The following is a 21,447-nucleotide window of genomic DNA, read 5'->3' as shown; positions in this document are numbered from 1 at the left end:
GAGCATAGTTCATATCTGAACACTGATTTGTTTTTTTTCCCTATGGACAGACAGAGTCAATTCATCCTTTATTAGTTCTGCCCTCTTCAGCACATCATTCATTTGTTATGTAATTACCCATGAATTTTGCTCCAGTACAGAGAGCGGCTTTCCAGGAATGTAGGCTCTAGCATGGCTCTTCACGCCTCCAAACTTCACCTTTCTGTATCTGCCTAAATTAGATCAGCTTTATTCTTCCCCTCTAGCAACCTTCCCATACAGGCTATTTCTTTTGTTTGCTGACAATTCAGTTTACTTTGAAAGAAACATCTTCATTCACAGACTTTCCCTGAAGTAATAAGGAACATGTAAGAACATTGATGTAATTCTTTCAGAGTAAGCTTTTATGAAGACAAAACCCAAAGTTTGCTGAAAAGACTGTGCCCTGTGCTTGATGAATGTGTTGTACAAACACGGGGCATGTAGAAAAACAGAGCACACCTGCCTTGTATGATTTAGAAAATACCCGCTTTACAGAAATGGTGATTGAATAGGTAGATATTTAAAGACTATTCAGATTAGAGCTGTTGCCAAGGGACTCCGCATTAGTCAGCTGAAGCTCAACAATCCTGTCAGCTCCAACTGTGGCACTCCCTGTATGACCACCATGCAGGGTTACGGCTTCTACCAGCAAGGAGGAACAGTTCCACACACCACCTGGGGTGTGTGCGCGCCTAAGTACCTGTACGACCAATTACTCCTTTTTTTCCCCCATGAATACAACTGCTAATGCCATCAGCTAGCCTTGATACAGAAAAATAGCCACATTGCTGGGCATCCCACCCCTCTGCTCTGAGACTGGACTGCATTTGGCTGGACACATCGGCTTTCTCATCCTGATCCACACTGAGTAGCTGCAGTTAGAAAATAAAGCTCAGCTACTCTCGTGAGCTGCCCTGGAGCATGGGAAAGGGAGGAGCTAGGGAACGGAGTAGGGGCATGGGGGGCCCAAGATTTTCCTGCTCCTTCTGCATCATTTCTCTGCCTCAGGAGGTTCTCAGTGTCAGCCAAGGCTGACTTCGTCAGGATGAGGAAATCGCTGTTCTTCTCTGTGGTGAATTCGAGGATGGGCTGCATGGTGGCAATGGATGGGGACTCACGAGGTAAGCTTTATCTGTGATTAACAGCACTCAAGGCTTGGAAAGTGCCAAAATTTGAATGTTCTGAGTCATGTTTGATTCAAAAAAGCACAGGAACTTATTGTTTCCATCAAATAACAGAAACCTGGCAGTTAAAGAGTTACCATGGACAACTCTAAGGTGTTTCATGCCAGAGCTGCCAAGCAGGTGGGAAATGATTGCTGGCCAACAGTGAATCCTGCGACCAGAGAGGAGGAATCACTTTTCTTGGCTCAGCCCACGTGGAGGTGCTACAGACTCGGGAGCAGACCAGCTCACCCAGAGCAGAGACAGATCACATGCAGAGACCCAGCACCGCAAGTTATTACTAGTTATTTCTTAAACAGGATTTTTTTAATGAAACATTAGAATACTTACACTTTATCTTTTCCGATATCCAAAAAGAAAAGGAAGTATCAGCTGGTGTTCTTTAGCTCAAACAATATACTTCTTGTAAAACTTCATAACCAATTCATATCTGATTAAAGTTGCGCAAAACATCTTTTTCCCTAACTTCAGACCTGCCTTCCTACTATGCTTCTCATAAAGGAAAATGTTTGTTGTGAACAATAAAAGGAAAGTCCCACTTCCCTGTGAATAGCTGTAACATCAGACCTCAGCCTTTAATATAATGGGTTTCTATTCTCCCCCTGGACTAAAGGGCAGCCTAAGTGAAACATTCACAAGAAGAGATGGGAAAAAAATCCCCTAGAAACAATAAAAAAAATTCCTAAACAACCAAACACTCAGCCTCTGTCTTGTGCCAAAGCTCTCTGCTTTGCTTTCTGCCCGACTGTCTGCCAAGAAATGAAGAGAGATTATCCAAAAGCAAGACACAGAATCCTTTCCCCTGGGCCAGAGCTTTCACAGGGAAAGAAGAGACCAAGCAGATGGAAAAAAGAAACAGAATTTCTTTTGTAAAAACCAAGGGGAGAAAGATGTGTAATATAGATGAGGAAATGTGAAAGAGATGGATGACACATTGAGTGAAAGGGAAAACGTAGCTATTTTTGCCATCATGTAAAGATTAATTAAATCATGTTCTGAACGGGGGCACTGACGGCAACTCCCTCGGCGGCTCCCCAGCTCACTGTATCTCTTTGTCTCGGTTTATTGTCTGCAAGACAGGAAGAAATCTACCTGCATCGCTGAACTGTGAAAAATCAGTTAATGATTGAAGAGGATTTTAAAGATGGGAAGTGTGCAGCATTAAAATTGGCCATGGGTAAATACCAGGTGCCTCAAACTTTGCCCTCGGCTCACACAGGCAGACAAGCATCTGTGCTTTTTATATTTTTGCTCATTAGCAAAAATATTTTAGAACAGGCTCACTTGGTGTTTTGAATCATGCTTAGAGAAACGTTACAAAAATTACTGTCAAAACTCCCGATTCTGTTCAAATAAAAAACATTTTAAACATTAGGAATGAAAAATTACAGAGGAAAATAGTACTAAGGAAACACTTCAGAACTGACAAAATACTGTTTCCTGGTCAGTGTGGGAAACAGGCAAACATTCAGAAAATACTTGGGTTGGGGTTTATCCAACCTTAACCAGAGCAGCTGTTTAATCATACTGTTAGGTTTTAGGTATTCAAATGGACTAAAAATATGCTTTAAATGATCAAAATGTTCCTTTCTCCCATGTTGATTAATAATCCTGGAGCAAAGTACTACTTTTACTATTGGCAATTGACTTTGAGTCTTATATTTTCTTTCAAAACCTAAGCTGCCATTACATCAGAGTAGATGCAATATTCCTCCTCCTTCGACTGTACTTACCTGGCATCTCCCTGCTGACCTTGCACACATTGAAAATAGTCAGTGCTTTTACTGTGTGAGAGAGAAACGCTCACATCTTATTTTACTGAGGCTCAGGATGTCAGGAGGATATTCATCAGGAGCTCAAGGGGAACAGGACTAGTTGTCCCCTTGAAAAAGAACATAGAAGTGATATAATTGTAAAAATTCTGTGGCATTTTGCTTAAACGGTATTTGCTTACTATTCTCTAACAGACAAAAGCTAAGCTACTGCGCTGTGTGACAGAAGTCCTGTATCAAATGGATTTTGGCACAATGTAGGTACTGATTGAATTCCTATGACTAGTACAATCATAGGGACAAAAATGAAGCTCAAATTAAGACACAACAGGGAAATGGAATGCAGAATAACTTTAGGACATTCCCCAAAGATATGACATATGAAAGTGTTAATCCAACATGTGATAGGAAGGGTAAAATAATAAGGGGTGACAGGTTTAATCCCTTTTTTCCCTCAGTAGTCACTTAAGAAAAAGGAAGTTTATTTAAAAAGCTTAAGTAGCTGGTGTAAGCAGGATGAGGTGTTAGTGAACATCCCTGAGAATGTGGTGAGGACAGATGAGGTTCCAGGGCACTAGAGAAGAGGAAGCGTGGTGAATATTTTCGAAAAAGAGGAAAGTGAGGGACATAGGAACTGTCACTAATCAGTCTGACTGCATTTTCTGCAAAAATATCAGAACAGTGTTTGTAAAATGCAGAAAACATCTAATTAATAAAGACAAGACAGATCTGTAAAGAATCAATTTGTTCAACCAGTCTGTGTATGGTATGTAAGATGTTGAAATAATCTTTCCAGTCTAGGTAGCACTGCTAAAGCTGCAGATGGAATAAGTGTGCTTGGTTTGGGAAAAACACTTCAGAAAAGACGTAGACAATTCATCCATTTCTATAAAATTCTAGGTAATTCTAGAAAAGAGAACAGATGGGGAAAATTATAACAACCTTTATATACACAAAAAGACTTCTGAAAAGAGGAAAAGAAACGTTCTTCCTGCACACTGTGAAAGGACATAAAATAATCAGCTTAAATTACAGAAATGACACTTGCACTAATGTTTTGAAGTCCCAAGTGACTGAACCATTCCAGCTTGTGTTCAGTGTAATCAATTCTGCCCTCTTTCTCACTGCAAATTAGTCAAAGACCTGCTCTACAATAACGGATTTGTTTACACTAAATGTTCTCTTTTGTTGGAAGTTGATCTGGCAGAAATCATCATGTTATACCTCAAACAGTGAGTCACTGAGCTTCCTCTTTAGGAGGACAAATGAGACCAGGGCCACAACAAACTACAAATAATCCTCATGGATCATGGGTTCCAATTGTAGGAATTCCTTGCAGACAACCATTTCAAATCTTCCTTCCTCCGTACAGAGGCTCCTTCTGAACAATCAAGAGTGGTAGAGAATCAGGGTGACCATACAGTATTGCTCCTGGTAGAGGAATATCATCCTACAAGCACTCCACTGTCTGTGGAAAAGCTCTTTTGCTTTGAACTTGAGCACAAGACTGTAGAAGATGGCAGACACAGGGGTAAGGTAGTGGTTTTGGAATCTAAAGATCTTGGCTTGCTTTCCACAGCAAGTTCTTAAGACAGATCTGCAAAGGCTGGTGGTAGCAACTGATGCTTCAGGAGCAGAATTCGCAATGCCCAGACTCTCTGTGTGCTAAATGGGGAAGTTTCCAGATCAATGCTGGGACGGTAACCACCAGCAGGATGCTCGCGACAAGGGTAAGAGCTGCCTGAAGGTCTCTCTTTGCTCTTTACCAGATGATGGCTTTATAGATTCACATAAAAAGCCAGCAGGCAGTTCCCTAAGGCTCCGCAGTTCCAGATAAAGACCTCCCAGTCAGAAAAAGTGTTTTGGTTGCATGCAGTGTATGTTTATAGGCCCATAAGGCCCTTACCTTAGCAGAGGTGGAGGAGTTGTCTCTGCTGAGATGATCTAGTTAATTAGAGTATGGTAAGGTGGGAATTCAAAGTATTTCAGGAAAAAACTGCAACTGTAATATGAAGTCTTCCTCCTCGGCAAGAGATCCGGGCAGCGGGGTTCTTACAAAAGGCGGGCATCGCCTTTGGCTGTGCACGGGGGAACACAACATCGCAGTGTATGTTACACAGCCGGAGAGAATCAGCCCTGCCAAGGGTTGCCTAATTTCTAAATTCTAAGTAGCCCCTGGCCAAAAAAATTAGGTCCAGAGAGGTTTAATCCAGACAAGTATTTACTGTAAAACATGTGAGTAATCCTGGGATTCACACATAGTTGTTCCCACTGAAAACGCTAAAAGCTCAGAAGCAGGCTGTGTACTTCAGATGTCCTCCTCCGTGCTAGTGAGGCTCTTCATTTTGTACACATCATGATTTTAACAGAGCTTGCTCTGGCATGCAGCTCCTGGTAGTTAATTTTAGATTGTGCCACTGAACAGAAATGTGCCGTTCTGATGCAGTATGTGTGCAGTGGAGACAGAGGGCAATTTACTGCTGTGGCCTATTGCCATATCACAACATTATTATCCCTTGGGAGAGAAACAATGTAGATTTATGGGTTGCCTGACTTCTCTGTTTTGGTTATTTTTTCCTGCCAGGTTATTTTTAGTGCATAATTGTTCCAAATTGTTGAGAACAGGAGAAGCTGAAATAAAACCATGATGAGAAATGCTGCCTTGTATGAGGGATGTTTCTGTAGACAACAATTGCCAGTCATGTTGCATTGCAGACTCCTAAAGAAATCTGTAGAAAGCAATGTGCAACTTCTATTATCTTCAGATAGTCCCCAGTCCAACCCACCCTGGCGTGAAGTGGCAGCTCCCCTGGCTGTCAATTTTAGCAGCTGCAGGGTCAGATGCTTTGAAGTGGAACAGCCACTTCCAAGAAAAAATACATCTCTGTGTAAGGACAAAAGCCAGCTGACACAGTCCCTCCTCTTCCACTGCTTCTGAAGAATACACCATATTCAAACACTTCAATCACTTGCAGGCTTGCATCCTCTGTTCAAGACATTTTACATCTCCCTGGGCTATTTGCTTTCAGAGACAGAAACACGGTGTTTCTCAGAAATTAACTAACAAATTGACATGCTCTTTTGGATGGCTCGGGAAACGGCAGCATGGATGAATGCTCGCTGATACAGTTTTAATGTTGAGCTGTCAGAGGTACAGGTACCTGACAGTTCTTGAAGCCTAATTATGAAGCACAACTTTCTCTGTTGCCATCTGCCTGCTCCAGAGACAGCTGTGTTTCCTTCCCTTTAATGAAAGAGTGTTGTAATAATAGCTTGCAAATATTTTATCTCTGGAAGCAATTATTAGTTTGTTTTAAAAGCTGAGCTAACACTGGAGACATGTTTATTCTCCAAGTAGACACGCTGTATTTGAGCTATCAAATTTCTCGTTACTATTTTTAAACCTGTGCTGTGCAGTTGTGAATGCAAGTTGCTTCATTTGCTACAGAAAACATCCTAATTTGTTAATGAACTAACAAAATGGGGAGTTAAGGGAGCGGTATCAGGAGCAAAAATTTGTGTTGGGAAATCACCTCGGTTCCAAATTAAATTAGAAAAGGGTGATGTTGCCTGAAAGTCCCAAAGCCCTGATGAGCTGCGTAATGCTCACAGCCCCTCTGCTCCGCTCCCACTGAGTGTCCCCCGGTGCCTGCAGCCTCCTGCTCTGTTTCCTGTGGGACCGCGTTGGCAGCAGCCGCGGCTGGAGTGGGACACGCTGGCCTCCAATGGCACTTTCTAACCCTTGCTATAGCACTGTAAATCTTAATCAAAAACAAGCTGTTCAAAGTAGGGCCAATCTCACCTAGTCTGCTTTTGTGAGTGGCCTCAGAACGATATTGTCCTCGGTGAACTGTTGCCCCAGGCTCTTATGACAGTGATTGCTCATTTGGTGGAGGCCACCACTGCAAGTGGCTGCTGGCAGGAATCTGAGTCACAGGCAGAGTCAAAGTCAAGGGAAGCTGTTCGTTTCTGACTATGAGAGCGCTGAGGAACATGCAAGCTGGACAAGGTAAGTTATTTCCATTTATTTCCAGGCTGCAATTATTTATCCTTCCTTTCCTGGGGGAAGCGTGGTGTCAAATTCCTTCTCTAGCGATTATGAAATGTAAGTAGTGTGTCACGCATCTTGTGTTCATGGCTATCTATCTGCACAACAAGTAATACCACACCTTTGAGAAGCAGGCAGCCTTATATCCACAATGGGTGATACTGTCTGAATTTTATAAAGTGATACCCCTTCCCCTCAAAAATACAGTGCTACCACTCTACTCTGTGACACTGTCAAACCTGTGCACCAGTCTGACTTGGGGCTGTGTGGTGTTTGTCTCCCTCTTCCATTGACACCCTCTGCAGATGACCTGGTCCCCTGCAGGGGATGCAGGACCAGAGCAGGCTGCAGGCTAGCAGAGCGTGGGAAGTGTGAGAGCCACCTCCTCTCTGCCACCACCCTTATACATTCAAGGTCAGGCTGGATGGGGCTCTGAGCAGCCTGATCGAGTTGAAGACATCCCTGCTCACTGCAGGGCGTTGGGCTAGATGGCCTCTAAAGGTCCCTTCCAACCCAAACCGTTCTGTAATTCTATGGTTCTATGCCAGCCCTCTCGCTCCATCCGTCCTTTGCTCCTTCCCTTGCTTGGACCCCCACTGATCCCTTTTTGCACCATTGCTCTTGTCTGCTTTGGCATTTTGGTGAAAAGAGGAAAAAGGACAGCAGATGGAAAACGGGGGTGCAGCTCCTCTCCCCTCCCTGGGCCTGCCTGGAGCAGAAAGCTGGTGCAAGTAGTAGAGCCCTGGTTCTGTTTTCTTCCTCCACTGGGGGAGCTGAGGATCCTATAACAGTATAAAAGTACAAAACTGCTTCATTGCTCCAAAAAGCCATGTAAGAATATAGAGGCAGTTTTTGCACAATCATCAAAGTCAATGAGAGGTGTTCCCGCTAAATTCAAAGGCAGCAGGATTAAGTCTGTACGAATAAAATGGGAGCTCCAACATCAAAGGCAGGCAAAGAAAGGGCACAGCATGAGTTCATGGGATTGTTTACTACGTAATGTGCTCTCCACACTTTTCATACCTTTTGCTTGGATCTCGTTTTCCTTTGAACTCCAGACAACGTGCACATTTAGGCCCTGACCCATTCCCACTAAAATAAGTGGATGTTTTCTTGCTAACTGCAATGCAGATTAGATCAATTCTTTAATCTCATGTTTTCCTCTTGAACACTATAATCGACCATTTTATGCTCAGTTGGACATAAAATTAACCCAGGCAAATTGGCTTTATTTCAGAATGTTGTGTGTTCTAAACTGTCTAATTCTGCTGGGAATACGCCAGGGTCTTCTCATCCATAAAGGTGAACATAGCACAGAACTAAATGGGAAAACCGCACAGCTGCTTTACTGTGAAAATACTGTGTGAGGTGGGAGCACACACCATCCCGATAGCTACTAAGGAAGGCACAGGCACTTCTGCCCTGGGACAAATCAGCAGCACAGCACAAGGTATGCTGATGAATCTGATAATTGTCTTCAGAAGAAAAATCTGCTCAAGAAAACACTTTAAAGATCTGAAAAAACTCAACGACAAAAACACCCTTGACAACGTGAACCACTCACAGTCACTATTCCAGTTCCTCTCTGCCTGTTACTGTCTGCCCCAGTACTCTCCTATCAGCAGTGCTTTCTCTGAGCACATGTATAGCGTATGGAAACGGTCAGAGCTCTCCTATCTTGTAAAATAAAGGTCTGAAAAGTAATGGGAAGATGGTGGAGAGGTCCTCGTGACACTGGAAGGGAGACAGACGCATTATGTAATTTACAGGAAGTGCTTTTGGCAGCTTTGCAACCACAATTTCTATAAATATCGGTCGTAGAAAAAACACAGGGACACAAAAGAAGCCCTGTCAGAAAAACAATGATACACTCTGTCGTAGGGAAATAAAGTTACTAGACTTTGCAAGAACTACACTCTGAGGCTGTTAGTTTATATTTTGAAGGAGGAACCTACGGCCTCCAGATCCTATAGGGTTAAACTCTGCTTTTCTAAAATCTGCCTGTGGCTGGATCCCTCTTGTTTCATTAAGTCCTTCTGGTTCTCTACCTGGGCTGAATTAGCACTGTTTTCTTGTACAAGAAGTTTTGCCCTGGGCAGAACTGTGACTCCATGTCATTTCCCACAATTTGGACTCAAAGTTTCTTGAGGACAGGTGTTGCTTTCACAGTGCTTAGCGCAGCTGCAGCCTTTTGCCAACAGTAACCATAGAAGCACTATCAGCTTTTCTGCAATACTTCTGGAAAGCCCTGGTTGGAAGCCATAAGGGCTGGCTTTGATTATCTCTGAGGGTCTGTTGTGAAGATTTGTTTGAGACTCAAGCCCAGACTCCTGGAAAAATTGACTTTCCCATCACAATAATGCATCACTCAGTTTAAAACGACAGTAGTTTAGTAAAAGTGGAAAAGACAAACAGAATAGCGTGTAATGACCGGGTGCACTTTTCACAAAGTCAAACAATGAAGTAACACAATTTGAAGTCAGCCTCTACAATTGCATGGCAAGCAAACTGCGGGCTGGTTTGTATCTCCAGTACGAACACCCACCGGTAGCCTGTGAGCCCCGTCTCTCCTCCCAGGATAAAAAGGCTGATGCCTGAAGTCTGAACTGCCCTCCAGCCAGCCTGAGCTCCTTCTCTCTTCTGGCGCCTCTAGCAACCTGTCCCGTTTGAGCATTATTTCTCTTCTTCAGTGATTTCTACTCCCAAGACCCAATTTTCTCGAAGGATCCTCTTAACTCTGTTTCCTTCCCTCTCTTTTTTTAGTATGTACTTTCATGCCCTAAAGCTACAAGCCATGTGAAGGATCAGACAGACCAGTCACTCCAGGCCTGTTTTGGCTTGGTTGGTCGGCTCAGGTTTTTCTTGTGTTATAGTAACTGCACCATTTCCTCTGCTTTCACAAGCCTAGGTGTTTGTTTTTAAAAACTTAACTGAAAATCCAACATCTTTCAGATGCCTGCCTCTAAGATGACTGTTGATCCATTTCCCCACGTCCCTTCCCTGCTACCAGACTCCAGCTGTTTGCTCCCTCCTTGCAGGCTGCCATCCTTTTAGAGCTTTCTGGATGGGATTCTCCTTCTCCTTTAGATCTCAACCATCAGGCTTCTGGCTCAGAGGCTGAGGTCAGATCTATCTGATACAAAGATTAGGTATGAGGTAAGTTTCCTCTTGAACACTTGTGCTCTTTTCCTGGAAAAGGCATTTGTCTGCCTAGCCAGTGTTTGCTGTATTGGCTGCAACTCCTTAGCAGCCTTCTCCTCCCTCTGACCTCAGGCTCCTGCATTTTCATCTTCTCCCAGGTTTACCTTTGTGCCTGGAGCTCCTGCGACTTCCCACGCCACAGGGAGGTCTATTTTTCTGCTCTGGTATTGCCTCTCTGCTGCTTTGATCAGACTGGGCTCCAATGTCTGGATTATATAAAATCAGCTACAGAATTTTCTGTATAAAAAACAGGTGATTTAAAAAACAACCAGTTAGGCAGTGAAAAGGCAACTAAAATATATTTGTAACTGTTATAACCTCTTTGGGGAGATGACTTGAGTGGGTTTTTAAGGCAACAGGTATATAGCTAGTGCTCCAAAACCAAGAACCATCTTAAAGCCTATTACAAAGATTATCAGCATCCCCTACAAACAGGCAAGGTACACAGAACAAGCCTGTGGACTAAATACCATCTCTTTTGCAAATGGTTTTACAGAATTAAATAAAATGGATACACAATTTAAACAAAAATAAATAGTGTATGTGGAGGTGAGGAGGATGAGAAAAAACGTAGTGGGCTAAAGAAGAATAAGCTCTGTTTTCAAAAGAATCCCAAAAATGCACATGAAAGGAGACAAAGCAGAGGAATATGAGATGAGGGACTGCATAGGGCAGTGCTGTTGTACTTACAAAAATGAGTAAATGGAAGGAACAAGGTTATTCTGTTCTAAGACAAGAAGTTACCATATAAAAATTACATCTTGTAATGTAATTTGGCTCTTGTGGCTCTTGTTTTTTTCTCTCTCCCTCCCTGCAAACACAGCCTGGGAGCACAGAAGAATGGGATTACATCTCATGCATCATCACTTCTAATGGAAAATATAACACTGTTATCACATACAGCCATGACACTTATCCTACTACAGCTTCAAAACTCAGCATTCAACCCTGTGCATATTTTATCTGCCTTGTAATAATACCCTTGTATTGGCACATAAGGGTGCCTTGATTACAAGGCACCTTTATGTGCCTTGTGATAATAATACTTCTTCATGGCAGAAGAGGCATTCTATTGCCCCACTATGACACTTGTCTGGGATTGCAGCTGGAGGATGTGTCCCTGGGGCTTCCCTTTGTTCCCTCACTATGAACTAGATGCTACTGACAGATGCTGGGTTGGTGGCCCCACAGAAACAGATACTCCAGGCCACCAGCTTGCACAAGCGGTGACAGTTCAAGCGTCTGGCTTCTGTATGGCACCTATCACTTTGCTGCTAGACCACACAACTTAATCAGCAGCTGTCAAATAGCACTGTTCAAGCACTTCTTGTCACCCGGTTAGCATTATGGGAGCACAGCCAAAGCTGGTACAAGATTTCAATTCTTTATTTCAGTCTTATTTTTTTCTCCTTTTAGGGAAGGAGAGATAGTTGCACTCATTACTGCAGGTCTGGGCCTCTGCCTGCTCCTTTAGGGATGCCCTTCTGACAGTCTGAAGACTGACCCTCCCGAAAAGGAGAGACACAGGGTGAAGGTGGGACCATGATAACCCATTGAAGACAGCAGCGCTACCTAGCTCGTTGTGATCTTTGTACTAACTACTGTCACCAGTACTCAGATTTGGTAATGCTAAGCTTGCTCTGGCATCTGTGTGCTATCTTGCAATCACTCCTGAATATTTGGATGTCAAAGGCAAAGTCATAATAGTGAAGTCCACGCTGTACAAAGCATTTCATCAGCCTATAAATATACATAGGTGCCTGTGCCCTCGGCTTCTCTTGGAATGGTAACAACTTGACTCTTGTGCATAGAACTTCTGAAAAATAAACATCTCTGTATATACATACAGCACAAACATGTATGTATATACATACAGCACATGCATACATATGCTAGTAAAGCAAATCACATAACCATAATCCATTACATAAAGTGAGCAACCTTCATCCTAAGAACTGTTTGTGTCGCTTCTCTCCAAACTCCTGTGTGAATGTTGTTCCGGAATATCACGGCCGTACTCTGCAGTAATATTTCCTTTCTAATTTCCACTCTAAGCACATCCACCGCCGTATCGTGTCCAGTGATTCTGAGCAGTGCTGCTCGCATGCTTTAGTCATTTCCTCTCCCTCAGATCTGCCCACGGATGTATTTACAGAGAGTGAATCCTTCCCTCCTCAGTCTTTGTTTTGTGAGACTAAACAGCCTCTTTCAGACTGCTCACACTCCAGTATGGTTCAAACGGCTTTTTTCCATAGCTATTCCAACTTGAATTCACTCTTACTGAATGTGGTCTTTACATTCATTTTTCAAGAGTAGGTCTTAACTACTTAAATGATGGCATCAACATTTCCCCGTGTAATGGAAACACCTCTCCTGACAAACCAAACAACCGTATTTGTCATTTTTTGTGGCTGCATCGTGCTAGTGGGCGCAGCCAATTACTACTCTGATTTTTCTCCTCTTACTGTCCTTTCGAACAAGTAACTTCTCATCATTAACTTAAAAGCAGGACCAGTGCAGGACTGGCACTTTGAACTACTGTCTTTCTCACCAAGAGGCTTAAAAATAGAAGGAGGATAGTTGGATGAGGCCAGTATTTTATTACTTTCTTTCCACTTCAAGACTTCCTCTTTAAGCAGCTGTGTCTCAGTCTTGTCTCACTTTTGGGTATATGAAGAAATTGCCAGAAACATGAACTCAGTGTAACTCTAGATTGTCCAAATTGCACTTTTTTTGTTTGTTTGTTTGTTTGCAAGGAAAACATTATAATAGCAGATCTTAAAGGCAAAAATAATACAGAGATGCTGCAAGATGAATACGTATCCATCTACTCTATACATTCGCTTTATCAAACTTTAGTCATCAAAGTCTAAGCTGGTTGTGTGGCTTCCCTCTACAACCACCAGAAAGATGCTGGCACTTCTCCACAGTTTTTGTCACATATCTTAGGCACTTATTTTAGGATCTGATGAACTGTTTCCTATCAGTGCCTGCTTTTTCCTTTCCACAGATTGTCAAACGAATCCGCATCAGCACAGTAGCTGAAGCATGCAGCTAAAATCAGGTGAAACCAGCCTCTCTTCACTGTGTGTCTTAAAATTCAAACGAATATTCCAGTCAGTGGCCGAAATGCTTGGGTACTTGAAGTAGGCTATGCTGCACTTCTAAAAATTACAGGTGGACATCAGCACTTTTTGGAACATTGCAACAAGAGTGGATTTCATGCATGGGTGTTCCTGTGTCACTCTGGGCCACTAGCTCTAAAATAACTAAATGTTTCAGTACAACACAAGAGTAGGGCTAGTGAGCAAGAATGGAAGACGCTGCGGCTTTGGCAATTGGATTTTTCATGCACTAAGAAGAAAACAGATTGCAGAGCAGTCACCTGGGATGTTAGAGAACTGTTTAAAAGAACCACACTCCCTAAATTCAGTCATTACTGACATGTTGTGACACAAATATAAACACTCAAAGAAAAACATAGGACATTTGAAACATTTGTTTTCCAGAAACAAGTGTTTTTCAGAATATTTGTTGCAAGAATTGCCATAATTTTAAATTGGAACAGGAATAAGTTTTGGAATTCTGATTTCCCACGAGAGAGCTCTGTTTAATTGGCGTAGAAAATGGCTGAGAGGGGAAATTGCCTCTGACCCACCCTATGTTACCATCTGTCCTTATATCAACCTGATCCTGTTTTCTAAGAGCTCACTCTGAAAAAAATATGGTCTTTTAGCAGGCTGGTGTGTCTGAACAAAACTATTGTTTTTGCTCTTGTTTGTGACAAAAGGTCGTGAAGAGACTGGGAGTTCCTGAGTACAGCAGTAGCTCTGGAACAATTACAAACTGGAATTTCTAAAAAGGAAGGAATGTGATGCGAAGGGCCAAGTCATAAGGATTAATTAGATTCAAGAAGTGATGCTGACTTTCAAGTAGTCTGGGCTGGAAATAACACAGATGGAGAAGTGAAAAAGAATAGAAAACATCGTGTCTGCAAACTGTTCTCTGGGTGGGTGTTTTTGGAAAGGTGCCAGCTAAAGGATTGCACTTTTGATAGGAAAAGTATGAATTATCCATGCCCCTTTCTGTGGTTAATCTACTCACCAATCAGCTGATTACTTTGTTAAATATCGCTTCCTTAGAAAAACACTCCAGCTTGTGAGTACATTTGTTGATACACTTTTGCCGACTCAGATACCGTTGCTGGAGCACATTCCCTTTTCTGCCACACACACTCCCCTCTGCACTTTCTGGGGGGCAAATGCAAGTCCAAACAACGCAACAAACTATTGCGTATAATTCATTTCTTTGTGGTGTTTTCCTCTGACTGCACACAAAAAGCCTGCAATTATTGAGAAAAAATCTCAGTTCACTGTCCCACCTAAAATGGGAACTGAAAAACATTTTACTTGTCAAGACACAAATGCAACCTTCTGTTCGCCTCTCTAACTCCACTGTCTCTGAAAGCAGGATAGGAAGGAGCTGCTCTTCCTCTTTCAGGCTGAGATGTTGATAACTGTTAAAGTGGACACAGAGAGTCAAAATTTCCACTTGTAGCCAGTGAGTGAAACAGAAGACTCAACTTGTGCTGTTTTTGTGGGAATGTGCTCTGGTAAAATGAATAATCTTCAATACTTTAACTTCTTGGTGCTTGTGAAGTCCTCAGTCTGTTAGGCTGAGCTTGCCCTCTTTGGAAAACCTGATCTGCATTGTTGGCAGCAGGCATCAATGCCCCGAGGGAGAGGATATACAAGCCTGCGGGAATGTAGATAAATATCTAAGTTCTTACACTGCATGACAACAACAAAAAAATAATCAGTGAAAGCCTCCAAAGCTCTGCCAAGGGGCCGTTCTTCACAGTCACAAACACATTACTAAGATGAGTGCTAACCCTTTTAATTGAAAATAATTCATATTTATTAGATCCAATCACAATTCTGACATTTTTAACAAACAAAACGGGTAGGGTTTAGTTTGTCTGGGCGCGAGAAGGGAGAAATGTGTGTCGTTTCTTGATCTGGGCAATGTTTTCCCTGCAGTAATGCCTAATGGTTTTGTCAGTTGTCATTTACTTGATAACTTTCAGAACTGAAAATGCAGGAAACCAGCTTTTTTGTAAAATTTAGTAGCTTGCTGGAAATAGTTATACACCTTACAGAAATATTTACTGATTATAGCAACACATCCCAGAGTTCAGTTAGTATAACTGAAGGTGAGGGTGTGTGATTGTCAGGGGAAGTCATATTTTATTATCGAATTTTCTAAACAGTGGGTATTTGGTCAGCCTTGGTAATTCCACGGATGTACAGACTGCCCCTTGGGAAGGTTATTTATAAACTCAAAAGCGGCTGAACAGCACTCACAGAAAGGCTGCCACTTTCAGGAAAATTAATGACAATCTTAGATTGTTTGAGAACGAGGAGAGAAGAGGCGTTGTGCTAAGCTTAAAGCATGAAGCGATAGCCAAGTATGTTTACACTCCTTTGTCCTGACCTCTCCATCGAAGACTGTGATGTTGATGAAGATGTGCTACTCATTCCATTGTCAGCTTAGAAAAATCGATACAGGAAAATGTAAACATGCAGGTAATTCGACATCCCTTTCTCCAAAAGGCTCCCAAGAGTCCCCTGTAGCAGATCACTATAGAGAACAGTGTGTCTTCCTGTCCTAGAGCTTGCAGGGTATGGTTTTGCTGTACTTCCACTAAAAAAAAACTCCTCACAATAAAATCACAAAAAAACCCCAAGACAATCATAGTCAAAACAGTTCCCTGAGTGCAAGTAATACGTGCAGAGTGTCTGCACCTGATCAGTCTTTTTGGTGATAGACTTGTTTTATTACGAATTTTTAAAATTACAGTTGAACTGTTTAATTGCAAGCCCAAACTGCTCTGAAGACTTAGCAGTTCCCCAATTTAAAATTTTCCTGCTGGATTTCGAAGCTGAACTGACCAAGCAAAACCATCAGATGAGCACTAGAACTGGCACAAGAGTGAGAGAGACAGAGACAGAAGCTTGGTGTCAAAGAGTGACACTTCCCAGGTGCGGTGGCAGTGATTCAGCTGCTTTTGGCACCCCACGTAGCGCACAAAGGGGCTCCACAGGTACCAGCGAATGCCATTGGAATAGAAGAGCCCTTTCAGTCGGCACCATCTTACCTGCGCCACAGAAATGCACCCTAACATACAACGTGCGTGCATTTACAGTAATACAGGTATTCATGATGATGTATCAAACGCTTTAATAAAACTTACTACCTTTTGAGCAAACTTTGTATCTTTAGATCATTGTAATTAGGACTACATTGCTGTTACTGATGGAACGAGGGAAAAACTACATTGCCACCACTGTATGTTTTGCGTGAAGTCATCTCTGCAGAAAAAAGGCTTCTTATAATGTGTGAGAGCTGATACAACAACAAGCAGTCTTTCAGTTACTTTTATTTTGGTAAGACAAAACGGCTGAAGGCCACAGCTGTTGATTTATTCAGATGCCGAAGGAAACCATTAGCCCGTTGGACGCTGAAGATGAGATTTCTTTGTGCTAGATGTTAATATCAGGAAATCCCAAACAGTGGCTGCCAAAGGGGCTTAATACAAATGCGAAATGCCAAACCCACCTAAAAGGGAAGGAGGAAGGTGGTTGATTATTAGAGAAAAAAATAAATATGCCAATGAAAAGCAGTTTGCTTTTTTTCTTCTTCTTCTGAAGTACAGAGTGATGCACAACCACTAAACTGTGGAGATGAAAACTCTCCTGTATTTAAATTAAATAGAACACATTTGAAACTACATGTATGATTACACATATGGTTATACCGTTAATGACTATGTGCCCACGTGAAATGGTTTTTATCTGCATCATGCGGACAGAGCTTTCTCCACAAACTCCCTGCTGTTTGCAGCTTTGTATTCATTAGTTGTAACAGCCCAGTGTAAATGAACTGAATCCTCAGAAGAGAGGTCAAAGAAAAAACGTAATAGCTGCCATCAGGGTAGGTAAGTACTCTTTCAGATTACTGTTATAATGGTCTCATGGCAGCAATATGATTAATCGTTGCCTATACTTAGTCTGAATTTCAGATACACCTCCCTCTCCCACAATTCTTTTCTTTCAAGATTTAACAGCTACATGTACTTCATTTCATACCTGTGCAACAGAAGTGACATTTCTAATACTTCATTCAGGACTTCAAAAGTATTTAGTACTGGACAAACTGTCATCTACAATAATGCTTTAATCAACATTGGGTCCTATTTGAAGGATGTACTTTTATACAACAAAATGAGGCCACAGAACTGAAACTTCTCCTGGCTCCTTGTCTTGTGCTCAGCCCAGCAAAACAGAGCAAGGCATAGGAGCTTTTGGCATGAGGCAAAGGGAAAAAAACAGTACTTGCTAGTCAGGGCTGATTATGGAGAAGAGAATGGGATTGACTAAAGAGGTTGATAACAATGGAGGAAGCAGATCAAGAGTGGTTAAACCTGAAACAAAGCACAGAGGAATTTGTTTCCGCTGGCTGATGTTCCTCAACCTTTTCAACCAAGAACTTCACCAATAAACAATAAACCATTTTTGCAGTGTTGCCACAACAATTTCCAGTTAAAGACAAAATTAGGATAAACTTCCAGTGTCCACATTATTTCCTTCATTGTATTTGCTTGCTTGTTCGATGTGTGAGAATGCAAGTGTGGTTGGTTTGCAAAACCATTTTCAGTTACTTTGCAGATCAGCTCCTGAGTTCTCAAAGATCATCATTGACGCACACTCCACGGTTTGAAAAATATGGCACAAGTGCATGATTCTTTCGATAGCCTGAAAACTGGCACCCCGAATTTCTTAGGATCACCAGCTGTCTGTAGTGACACATCATTTCATCCTCCTTTAGCAACCATCTGCAAGAAAGATGACGGCTTGTTGGTCTTTTCCTGGATGGAGGAAGCTGTGCTGTAGTTGCAAAGGGTCCAGACTTTCTAGGAGCCCTGCATAGCTGTTAAGCTGCCACAAAATGGAGTGTCTGTAGGGGGGTAGGAAGAAGAGAAAGACAAAGTTGGTTTTGCTTCTTGAAATAATGCAAATCACCCCCCAACAGTTAAAAGACATAATAGGATTAAACGTTAGTTCTCAAGCTTAATTTGCGCCCTCCTTGAAAAGTTACATTTTGATACAGTTTTTATTTACAAAACAACTGCTCTGTGTTTCTATATTTTCTCTCTCTTTTTTTTTTTTTAAAGAGTCCTGCCTCATTCTGTGGAATAAGCAGATTCACTCTGCACTGAGTATGCACTGAAGGGAAAAATACTGTGCACGCTGAATGAGTTCTTTGCTACAGTCCGTATTCTTTTAAATGAAATATATCTGCTGCTTCTTCAAACCAGCAGAGGGAGTTTTCTGATCTAAATAATTTTTTAACTTCCGAAACACAAACCTGTCTTTTTTTTTTTTACTAATGTTATGTTGCCAAGTAGGAACTGCTACAGAAAACAAAAGGTGAAATTTCACAGTCAAGAGTGTTTAACTCCTTAGTGCTTAACTCCTTAGTGCTAGAGGCTGTACGCTTCCAGAAAATTTTTATGGCTATTACTGTGCAAGAAGCTGCTGTCATGAAAAATGCAATACAGTTTCAAAAGCATGAAAAATTGACTTGTCCAGAATGTTTGGGAGCAAGCAATTTGGTTAAAGGGGAATGTACAATTATTGCAGGCACATGTGCCACTCAAATGTGCGTGAAACCATAACTTGGTAACAGCTAACCCATGATTTTTGTTTGAAAAAAAAAGTCAGTTCCTTTCTTTTTTTGCACTCTAGGGAGAAGTTTTGAAAGTTTCAGGTTTAAGTTTCTTTATTTGGAAGTAATGGAGTAATTTTAAGATTACCACAGTGGCAAAAAACTTCAAGTGAAATGTTCACTGCAGCACTACTAGGAAAAGAGTCCATCGTTATTCCTAGTTTTCTTGCGAGATAAAATAAAGCATCTCCAGGGGTGACAAATGGTATCATTCTTATTTTATGTTAGAAACGTACACTTCAGGCTCTACACAACCATTTCTCTTGTAAAATAAAATGATAGCAGTTACTGACCCTAACAGCAATTATTGTCTTGATCTGTGAACACATCAGAACTCTTCCTCTCTCAAAGACAAGCATTAAATTCAGATATTCCATTAAGCTCAATCATAAAGCATTCAAAAAGCTAATCCTTCATTTTTTAAAGTTTTGTTGAAGAAACCCCATCTCAGGAGAAAATAATCACAGTTATTTTAGGGAACCTAATTGGATTTGGAAATACTCGGAAACAAATCTGCTCTAATTCCAGAGAGTCAGAATGTCTGTGCTCTCCATTCTGCTTGAGCTGAAAGAAATAACTGAATAAAAAGCAAGATCCAGTGTTCCCTGCATATCTATCAGTGTACCAGCAAGACTATATTTTCAAAAGACTGTATAAATACTAGTCATTGCACAATATCCAAGTGAAAATGTCTAATTGGACGTTTTCAGCTTTTATTGAAGTGGGAAGTGATGAAGGAACGCATTGTAGGTGATTTAGAAGGTAATTACTGGTAAATAAGAAATTAGCACATGACCTCAGACATAAAGCATATAGAAAAGAAACGAAGTAGTCACATGGCTTAACGGTTGAGCCATAATAGTTAATAGTTAACAGCCTTGCACAGATGTATTTTCCTTATATGTATTATAATTGCCAACTCATATAAGAATGCTAAATGCGGGTCCCTACGCTGCTCTGAGTTACGCATGAGCGGACTCTTGCATTTTTGCAAAACTCACTGCAGCGAAGCTTTGTCGAACGCAGCGAAGCACGAGGCAGACACAACCGTTCAGCGCCACGTAACTCACGGACCAGAGCCCCAGAGAGGGACCAGCTTTGGACGTGGGCAAACCAGAAAATAGCACAGGGCTGCAGACGATGGATTTAGCAGCACCACAGCCAGGTGTCCACAGAGAAAATGACTTTTGGGCTTGGCAGCCAGAGCAGCTCCCTCAGGAACCATCCCACTTCTGCCTCACTGGTACTAAAAGGAGATGGGGGCTAAAGCTCAGGACAAGTTGGATGCTGGTGCACTATCACTAGAGCAGATGGGTTCTAAATAAAATTCAGGTTTTGTACTTGGACTGCTAAGAGGCTTTGAGCTAGCCCCTGCCACAGTTACCAAGACATGTAAAAATAAAAGAGAGAGAAGTTAAAAAAGCCAGCATCTCACTAGTCCACAGAGTAGGAACTGAGAACCATCGCTTTGCTCTCCACCATATTCTGGACTGAAGAGAGCAGGGCAGAGGTAACTTTGTGTCAGCATGAGTATTCAGGGATGATCCAAAGGTAGGAACAATGCTTAAACAAACTGGAATGAGCTTTTGGCCGAGTTCAAACCAGCTTCTTGAACGATGGCTACGTGGAGCTCCTTCCACTCTCTGTAAAGATGTATGCTATTAGTATTTCTCTCCTCTTGTATGCACATACTTAGCCTTGTGGCAGGGCCTAAAAAGGTAAAAATTACTACATCAGGCCAAATTCATAATTCCTCTCATCCTTTATCCTTTTTTTAGTATGTAGCTCTTCAGAGGAAGTGGAAAAAACCTACAGAGAAGACAGACGAGGATAATTCATCCTCAGGGAAGTTGTTTTCTCAATTTTTGTTGGGAGTGACTTCAAGCTCTAAGGATGATGTTTCCTTTCTGCCCCAAATCCCCTCTTGCTATTAACTACTGTACATCTGGGGGAGGGAGAGGTTCTATTTTCACAAAAAAAATATGGATTCTCCTCTAAAGGGGAGTATCATGGGACCATTTGTCAGGGTGAAACGCTGCACCTACTTCAAGGAAATTCTATTACTTGTACATTTCCAGCTCTGCTGTCGGAAGCAATGGAAGCACAGTCTGCCTCAACGCACAGTGAAGGAGATAAAATATGATATCAAATATCATACTACAGTATGGTACTTGCTGGTTTGCACTCTCAGGCTTCACATTTTGCCTTCAGTACTGATTATCTGACTCATTTTCTGTTTATATTCCATGAGAAAGATGCTAAGCAAAAAGTTGACTCCTGGAAATAGTTGACATTCTTTTTTGGCTAATTTTGTCCCGAGTTTGGCTGAAAGGGCTCATTCTGCACCGCTCAGAAAAGAATGTCTGCAGCAGGGAAGAGGGAGCATTTCCATTTCAGAGAGCCCCGCTGCGTTATATTCCCCGATCTTCATCAA

This window comes from Opisthocomus hoazin, chromosome 2 (assembly GCF_030867145.1).
Source record: "Opisthocomus hoazin isolate bOpiHoa1 chromosome 2, bOpiHoa1.hap1, whole genome shotgun sequence".
Classification (NCBI taxonomy): domain Eukaryota; kingdom Metazoa; phylum Chordata; class Aves; order Opisthocomiformes; family Opisthocomidae; genus Opisthocomus; species Opisthocomus hoazin.
This window is presented reverse-complemented; position numbering follows the sequence as displayed.